We start from the raw sequence: 10,124 nt of genomic DNA on the forward strand, positions 1-10,124 counted from the left end.
AAGTTGCTAAAGCTTGTGGGTAGAAATCCGATTAGCTAATGGCTTGTAGAAAAAAAACAAAAACATAAATGGTAATTTTCTGTTTTAACAGCAGCAGGCGGGTCTGCTGTTTACTGTTACAATGTTAGATACTGGAAACACAAAAGCTCCATTTACTTCTGTAGCCTGGTGTTTTATATATCGCTGTCACTGTGGCTCCATTATAAGGGAAGGTTGTGTTTAGCTCAGATATTGATTTGTATCCTGAGGTTTAGATGAAACCACACATCAGATTACAGAAATGTGGGATGAACTCTTAATTTACAATGAATGAGCAACTCAAAAATCAATCTTTTTTTCCCATGAAATTGTGACATTTTTGAGTTTCTGAGACTATTTCCTCATTTCTCTCTCAGCTATATGCATGTATACAAGTGCACCAATCGATATTTTTAAATAAATAAAAGGTCAAATGACTGCGTGTAATGTGAAACTAAAAGAGTGATCACTGGAATAGTTCCACTCAACCACACAGAGCTTTTCAGCTTCTTTAGCTAACTGGTTTCATTTTATGGCCCACAACTCAACTGTTTGGCTCCTCGCTCTCAGAAGTGTTTTTTCAAGTGAGAAGCCACCGATAAACTCACTGCATACCACCTCCACAACCAAACCACCTCCACAACCAAACCGACAGTTGCACCACATTTATCAACTACGCAACCCCAACGAATTACAAAAGTGGTGAGAGTATTGGAGTCTGTAAGACCTAAAAAAAAAAAAAAAAAAAAAAGGAGTTTGCGGAGACCAAAAGAGACCTAAAAGGGCAGTATTTGCATTCCAATACGTGCTAACAAGGCAAATGTTTTCTAACATGTTCACAATTACAATATTACAGGGTTGTTTGTTGTAGCTCCCTAAGAATCCCAAAACTGATTAAGTGCATAAGATAGCATGGAGTAGGAGGCAGTAAAGGCTTGTAGCAATAAACCATCATTAATTTATGTCCCAAATACACAGACAATAATTTGAATATTTTACATTTTGAGAGTGGAAACTTTAAACAATAAAATGGTTTTCAATCAGATGCATCTCTCCATATGCCAAGGAACAATACACTTTGATAATAATATAGTTCAAAAAGTTGTTTATTATTTTAAAGGGTATTTCATAGGGTGAAAAATGGAAATATGACTGAGGGAATACATTTAAGATTACTGTATCAGATATGATCATTTCATTGGCAAAAATGCAATGTTATATTATAGTTTTAAGCAAGTAAGCAGTCGTGTGTAATGCATTACATCTGTACTCTGCATAAAAACCTTCATGCAAAGCATGAGTGAACTTTGAACACTGAGAACTCTTCCAAAGCGAGACTTTATGAATCCAGATCAGACAGTGAGGTTACACAGAATAAATTCTAGTCTTTCTGCATGAGGTCAGAGCAGGGTTGCTGTGAGGAGAAGTCCAAACCTCATACATGTATGAAGCGTTAAACTCAGCCCTGCTTGTATGCAAGTTTATGAGTCATGCATAACATTTTAAGGTAATGTAATAAAGGATGGTTGGATAATTGGATATGGTACTTGGATGGTTAATGAGGCAAGTTAATGTGTAATATTAAAATCAGCGTGGATTAAACTGTGCTGTCATACTGTGGTTATTACTACAAAGATACTGCTGCTGAAACTGATTGATTTTTTTTGTTATTATTATTTGTAATGTCTTTGCCTGTTATTATTATTCTTATTTTCACCATCTCTACTATTTAAAGACTCTGATTTATCTGCAGGACTATTAAAAGTCACAAGGTATTATCTGCTGCTTTATGCTTTCTTTCTCATGAGCGCATACAAATAATAGAACACCATCCTCTCAATACAGAACAGAGACAAGTGCAAAGTGTTTTTTGTTTAACCTCCCTTTGAAGAGAGACAAACTCTCCTCTGTCAAATGGAAATGAAGATTTCCAGCAAATGACTTGAGATAAAATGTGCACTTAAAAGAAGACCTGCTTTGTTTTAAATGATTATCTTTGACTTTAGTGTCATGGAAATAAAGGTGAGAAAAATATAAGTTAAGCAACCTGTTGACTTTTTGACCATTTTCATTTCCTGTAGATAATGAATGTGGGGCCTGTGAGCAGAATTGACTTATTTGCATTGACCTTTTCTAATATAGAGGGCTTTATGTGACATTTCCAATCAATAACTGGAGCTGCAGACTTTTTGTGATTGCAGGAAAGTGAGCTGCTGCTCTGAAAAGATTGACAGCTGCTGCACTGGACTGTAACCTCGGACCCCCCCACGGATATTAGAGAAACAATCTGGGAAATAAAGAAATAAGCAACCAGAGGCAGTCAGCAGGCCAAGCCGTTCACCTTGTCGTTCCTGTGGAGTTCTTGGCCAAGCGCCGAGCCAAAACACTAAGGGGCACCACTGAGGAAATGAGTTTCACCCTGATCTCACACTCTTAAAACAGATTGTTTTAACAGATTTTTTTTTAAAACCTTTATTTAGTTGGAAATGTTTGCTGAGCATGTGATGCCCTTCAGTTCTAACACCTGGGAGTTGCCCAGTAGAAACAGTCCAAAGCAGAGAAGTTAGGACTTGCTCAAGTGAGCAGGACTTTTCTTGGTCATAGAAAGGATTCCTTCTTGTCCGTGCCTGCATGGTGTGTTAAAGAATCAATGTGGACCAGAAGAAACATGCAGTAAATTATCAATCAGTGACTTTATTTAGTGCATAAGCTCCATGATCCCAACATATCCCAAAAAACACTGTACAACCATAAGGAATACATTGACCACTACATACTGTGAAAGCTTAATAAAAGTTGAAGTAAGACAACCACATTGAAACATCAATGTTAAAATGCTATACAATAGTGGCATTCAAATGGAGGGCAGCAGAGAGAGAGCAGGAGGTGCTCAGTGCATCATGGGAGCCCCCCGAGCAGCTTAGGCCTGTAGCCACATGAAGTTTGTCCATGTCCTCTGGTACAACACATTTGAGCTTTTTCTGATATGGTGCCCCATCTGCCTGTCATTTTTTTAGGAATAATACACGTGGTTATGCTTAAAGAAAAGCTTCACATAGACTTTAAAGCCTTTGAACAATCAATTAGCCGTAATGGGGAAGAAAAAAAGTCAGTTCTAGGAAGAAGAAACTTCTGACAGAAGCAGCCTCAGAGGTTGGCGACCATCTGCCACAACCAGTTGGGATGAGGGGAGAGCATAAAGGGAAAAGACCAGCATAGAGAGACAACAAACACAAAACACTGGGCAGATTGGCGGGACCAGAAACATCAGATCAGAAACCTTTAGCTTTGCAGCCAGAGATACCTGCAGGAAGGTACAGTGAGGGGGAAGATCAAACAACTCCAGGAGAGAGAAGACTCACAGTTAATGACATGCAATGGTGGCATATGAATGCATACAGAGTGAAAGAGAGGGGAGAGAAGAGGAGCTTGGTGCATTATGGGAGGTCCCCCAGCAGCCTAGGCCTATGGAAGCATAACTAAAGGATGGTTCAGGTCATAACTATACGCTTTATGAAAAGAGAAAGTTTTAACCCTAATTTCAAAAGTACAGAGCGTGTCTGCCTGCTGAATCCCAATTTAAACTGTGAGCTGGTTCCACAGGAGAGGAGCCTGAAGTCAAAAGGCTGTGCCAATTGTTCTACTTTTGGAAACTCTTGCCGACAAGCTAATCACTTGTGATGCAGTCTGTGGCTGCTGGGTCCATACAGGTCAGTCCATTCTGTTGTGTCCTGAGTTTATGTACCCAAGAGCAGACAGAGGTGTAGATGGTGAGAATAAAATGGAAAATGTCAGGCAGACTGCTGCAGGTTCCTGAAGAATATGATTCTTTTTTCAGTTACTGTCACAGTTATTGTCCCTCCATCCCTAAAATGTTCCACTAACCAAATTTCATATCAACGTATTCAAGTAGATCCTATGTCTGGTTTTACTTCATGCACATACACAAATTAAAATAAAACTGTGATGGACATTATGTTGAATCAGTTTGAATGGAGCCTTTCAGTTTTATAAGTGAACATACACAGGAACAATGTTTTCAGATGGACCTCTCTGAAGTTGTAAATACTCACAGATCAACGTAACAAATAATCATTGCAAATAAATGGGCCTTATTAACCCGCCCCCCAGTCTGTTTGCTGGGCTCTGCAGTGCAGTGCTGGCTGGGTGGCAGCATGCAGGCTGCCCTCCCTCTGACTTGTCTCTATTAAATGGATGGTGGTTTTGGCAGCAGAGCCTGTGTGGCTTGTTTGCCCTGGGTATAAATGATGTCTGGTCTCCCCAGCAGGTTACAGACACTGCAGACTGTTCGGAACAGTAGAAAATCCACCCCAGCACCACAAAGACATGTTGGCTGTCTCTGTGATCCATAAAGGAGGGTGCATCCCTCGATGGGGGCCTCACCTGCTGTAGCTTTGTATACTGGAGACACCATCAGCTACAAGCTGATTTGAACTGGTTATGGGCTTAGAACCAACTTGGGGAACCTAGAGACCGACGGCACATGTTGTTCGTGAAGAAAGAGCACATTTTGAACAACAGAGTGAGGACAGAGACAAGGCATTGGGCAACATGCATTCTGTGATTTACAGTCACATTGGGAGGTAAATGTAATCTCGGACAAATTATTAGTCTGACTTTGTACTAAAGTAAAGCTTTTAAAAAAAAAAAAATGATTTTTTTTTTTTTTTTTTTTTAAAGGCCACATTTGTACTTTAGACTCCACAGAGAGAGATAAAAGAGCCAAGCAACATAATGGTGTCCCACTGGGATACTTCAGGTGGTCCACTCCCCGCTGAGTAAGCACTGTAGGTCCTGGTCTTCACCTGGAGTCAGTGGACGGTGAATGATCATGAGGCCACTCATATGCGACGGCAAAGTCCATTTATGAAAAGAAACAGGAGTTCCAGTCGTGCCCTCATGACAGAAATTCTTTAATAAACCATCTCTATGACAACTGCCGACATAAACACCACAGGAAGGCTGAAAACTCTCGAGAAACACTTGAAAGAGAGAATTACAGGTCGTTATCCAACCCGAAAACAAACTGCTCGGCTCTGTTTAAACAATGTAAGCACACAGTCTAAAGCACACGGTACAAGTGCATTTAAAGTGCGTCCGATTCCATTTGCTCATTTAACGGCAGATAATTTGAGCAGAAAGTAAGTTGTATGTTTTAGAGGGGTTGTACTTAATTTCTCAATTAATCAGGTGTTTTTTGGGCAAAACATGAAATTAACCAATCAGAGTGTCATCACCTGTTCCCTTTAAGAGCCAAGTGTATCCCAAGCCACTTTAACATCATCGGCCCGTGGAGGCCGACTAGTTGCACCATAAAGTAGGTGATTACAGGCCTGAATCTCCCGGACAAGTATGTCAGTTTGCTCCTGCGTAAAGTTTGGATGGCGGTGCAGGTCTGCTCCTTCTTCAGTCATTAGAAATTGACAATACAGTGCACTGCAGCACTTTTAAAGGAGATGAGACGCTGATTTGATTGGCTACGACTGAAGTCAGCTTTGACACACCTTCTAACCATCTGCTCCTCCTACTTTACCACTGTGCCATGCTGCACCACAGATGCACTTGCGTTTGTTTCCATGTTACCCAAAAATAACAAGCAAAGTAATATATTTTTGATTTAAAATCCGTAACTTGTGCTATGTTTGTGCCATTCCTCCAGCCTTTTCAAACCCCTAAAATGTCAAAGTTTTAAAATTGTGCATCGTAATCTGGACAAGTAAAACGTTGACTTTTGAATACAGTGATGCCTCCTGTTTGTGTCGTGTCAGTCATCACGTCTCCTTCCCTGAATAATCACATCAAACACGAGACCTCCTTCTAGAAGAAAATAAACAACATCAGCCTTGACTACCACAGGCTAATTCAACATATAATATAAATCAATATGAATAAATGATAGGCATTGCTGACCTTGTTGTCTATGCTAGCAGCTGTTGTGTAGTTACATTCTACATGTGTTCATGCTACTGCTGCCTACATGTACACAGAGCAAACTATTATTCAAGTGATTAGTGACATAGATGGAGTGTCAGTTTTGGGCGAGACAACTTTAAAATGCTGTCGGCCCTGACCAACCTCAGGCTGCGTCCACATGTGGAAGGGACAAAACAAAAATCAGGGTGCTGGTAGATGTACATATAAAGGTAGCGTATACTTTTATTTCCTGAGTGACAAAGGACGATTCTGGGATATACAAATGCATTTGGACCACCCAGATATGTTAAATTATCATCCTACAATCTGTCAAGCCATCACGAGCTTCAAGGGTCCAGACTACAGCCAAACATCGAACACAGGATGTTGTCATCAATGTCGACCAAACATGCACACACATTGATTACATCAGCAGAAAGGAGAAATATTCTTTGATTGTAGAGGTGTTGTGCAACTAAACCTGTCTCATGGATGTTGTGGTCAAATGTCAAATGCTTTTGTATATTGGAAACTGTGTGGATGTGGCCACAACGTGACCCAGACTGTGATGAACGTTCAACATGGTCAGGTCACTTCAGAGCCATACAATTACACTCACAATTGAATCACCACCTTAAAGTGGTCATGGTTCAGCCCTGTATCAATATTTTGACAAAATACTTCAGGCCCACCTCCTGGGAAAATGACTGCTTGCCTAGGGAGAAATAAAACATTTAAATAAGCTTCTGAGAAAATGAGTATGAAACTGTAACTCATCCCAGACGACGAGCCAGAGGATGGAAGCTGAGCTCCATGTGGCTTTGCTGCAGTAACAATCTGCTTTGAGCTGAGCTCTGCCCCATTCACATCCCTCAATGCCTCCTTGAGCCTGAGAGAGAATGAACCAGCCTATTATTGATGGAGTCTTTCTCTCTGCTGTGGTTTCAGACACTTGTTTCATCATAAAGAAATCATTCATACCCGATACAGTATCCAAAGGTTTTAACCAAAAAGAAAAAGTGTCTTGCAAATAATTTCTCAAGGCAGAAGTGTTCTTACGGAGACTTTTTGGTTTTGGGTGGAATTTTCTCCCCTTCCCACTAGTCTGATTGATGCTCACTAAAATGATGAAAAAGCTAATTCTGGTAATTTACTGTTCCTGGCCATAAAATGATGCCTCCTTGGCCGACTTAGAGCTGAAAGGAGGATGGGGGGGATAGGGCAGACAGGGATTTAAATGTTGGTACGTTTAACAGATGCAACATAGCTGATGTAATGCTAAAATATTGGCTGTGGAGGCTAATATAAATGCTGAGATGTTGGCTGGCAAGGTTAATATGACTGCTAAAATATTGGCGGGGTGGGCTGATATGAATGGCACTGAAATATTAACAGTGAAACACTTCAGCTTTGGATGAAGCAGCAGTGAATGTTACAGGAAACATTAGCCAGGACGTGTCTTTGTTTCCCCAGCTGTCCTTTTTCATCAATGTGGTCGTTTCTGAGCATTTTGTCTTCATCTGGGTTGATGGACAGGTGGACAGTTTTGGAGAGAGATAGATGGGACAGATGGGACAGATGTGCAGACAGCGGCAGCCATTCAGAAGAACAATGACAAAGTCAAACCCGTGTTTGTTTTTTCACTACAGGTACATTTTTAATATTAAAGGCTGACATATACTTCAGGTTTGTTTGTCTTTTTTTACCGCTAGTTTTCTGCTGCTGGTAACAGAACAGCAACAGAAGCAAAAACTAAATGTGAATCCATGCATAAAAAGGAAGCCATGTGGTCTAAATAAACCAGTCAGATCACCCCGGTCACAAACTATATTCATGTTTTTCCTTCCTCTTGTCCTCCGTCTCACCGCCTGCCCTCCTCTCTTGCTCAACAGACAAACTCTGCAGCCACAATCATCTCCTCACATCTCCTGGGCCCATTTAGTGGCAGAGAGCCCCAAACACTTGTCTGAATCTTAATTAGGGGCCAATCTGGATCGAGGCTTTGCACAACATGTAGTGAGGAATCAAAATATGCTGAATCAGAGCTGCGGCCATTTGATGACAGTGAACCTGTGATTGATCCCCATTTCAACTCTTCTTGTAAAGCAGACTTTTTGGCAATCATCATAATAATCATGATAATCATATGAGAGGGGGGATGTCAGCTTTATTGGGCAAAAACATCTGAGCAAACAGGGCATTTTTTTTTCCTGGGCAGATTGAGTTTAATTTTCCATAAACACAAAGACCCTGTTCAGTAGTGAATTACTTATTCCTCCATTTTCAATATTTTGTATTTTGTTTCATTAACAATGGGCTGAGTGACTATGTGGATGGTGTTACCAACACAGATTTGGGTTTGCAGACCTACATTCAAACCATTCTACAAGTTCGCACCTAAAATAAAATAAAAAAAAATAAAAAAAATCCTATTTAAAAGCAGTAAAACAATGGGAAAAGTCTGCTAATATCAATATTTTAAATGCAGTTATAGTTTGTTTTAGGTGTCTCCAGAAGTGACTTTTGACCAGAGTCAGCACAAATTTGTTTTTATTAAAGTTCTCCATAAATTCTTCCATACAGACTCCCGAGGTGTTTTGTGCACCTATCAGCTGAGCGACAGTGAATACATGAGCTATTTAAACTGGATCAGTTTAAACTGAAGTTAAAATAGTTTTGAAAGAGGAATCCTTTAGAACTCCTTCAGTCATGATAAAGCCAATACTTGTTTTGTATTGGATTTCAAGGTATTTCATACTACATACTGTTTGGCTAGCTCAAGGTAAATGCTGCTGTCACTCGTCCTCGTCATGTACTTGTTCAAGTAGAACTCTGCTTGTAATCACAAGGTCATTCAGAAGTACATGAATATGGTCATATAACATGTACAGATGGTCGTGTTTGTGTGTGGGAGTGAGATAGAACAAGTTAATGATAGAATTATTTTCCACCTGAACATCCATTGGGTCAGAACCTTTTTTCACCTCAGTAGGTTTCACCAACAACAGGTCCGGGAGGTGAGACCGTTTTTACTCACCCACAGTGAGAAGAACTACTGAAGGCCTTTTAGACTGAGTGTAAAAAATGAATACTACTTTGTATATATTTTTAGTTAATCTCAACATGATGATATTCTTTTTTTTCACATTCAATAAATCTCACGAACAGAACAAAACCAACATTAAAATGAGCCGCCACAGACAGAAAGGAAATCTACAACGTTGAGAGACCAACCGATGCTTTTGATCCTTTCAAGAGAAAATAAGTGCAGCCTTCTCTCATTACCCGAAAACGACTGCAACTGTATTCAAATGTAAACAAGCTCTTTCTCAAGTAATTATATACACAAAATAGTCATGTTTAATACGCTATCTCACGAGTCATTGTAACAAATGTCCGTTACTGTGGTGGGTCTCCTGTTGCACAAACCACACGTACCCTCACCGTCCTGTTCCATGGTTTTATTTTGCAACAGGTTCCGCTCCACACGTTCTGTCCTCTCTGACTGCCGTTCCATCCGGGTCTCCCCCGTCTCTCTCCGGTGCATCACTGCTGGTTTATATTATCAGTGATTGAGTCCAGCTGGGTTAATTAAGCCTCTTCCCTGAACCACTCCCCCACTCTGTCCCTCCTGCAGCTGAGCCAACCCGCTGTCATAGCCATATTTTAAAGGACCCTGAATGTTCTCGCTGTGGGGCGACAGTGGGAACCAACGCACCACCACATTGTTGGATCCCCGTCATTGCCCATCAAAACTATATTTACGAGTCCAAATCTCCAGCCATTTCAAATTCCATACTTCAGAAAATTACAAAATGAGGAGCTGATGTTTTTTTAAAACACATCCTCTGCATTTTTACAAACCTTTGGCTCACTGCAAACTATGGTCAAAATCACTAAACGTGTACAACTCCACAAATCTTCATTCAAATGTTACCAAAACTGAGACAGAAATTCTTTGGATACTAGATATCATTTTCAAAGGGGTTCAGTTTGGTCAAACGGTGAGTAGAATAGAAGATGATGATGTATTTGTTAGTAATATTATAGTATTGATTACCCAAATATCAGACTATTCCATTATCAGATTTAAGATTCCACAAGACGCAAGTTGATCCCACCTCTCAGCACACCGTATTTAAACTGTTGACATAAACCTGAGAAAACGATCA

Source organism: Brachyistius frenatus, unplaced genomic scaffold, assembly GCF_029030835.1.
Source record: "Brachyistius frenatus isolate BFR_SWC_R1_liver_20210118 unplaced genomic scaffold, ASM2903083v1 Contig_71, whole genome shotgun sequence".
In the NCBI taxonomy this organism is placed as follows: Eukaryota; Metazoa; Chordata; class Actinopteri; family Embiotocidae; genus Brachyistius; species Brachyistius frenatus.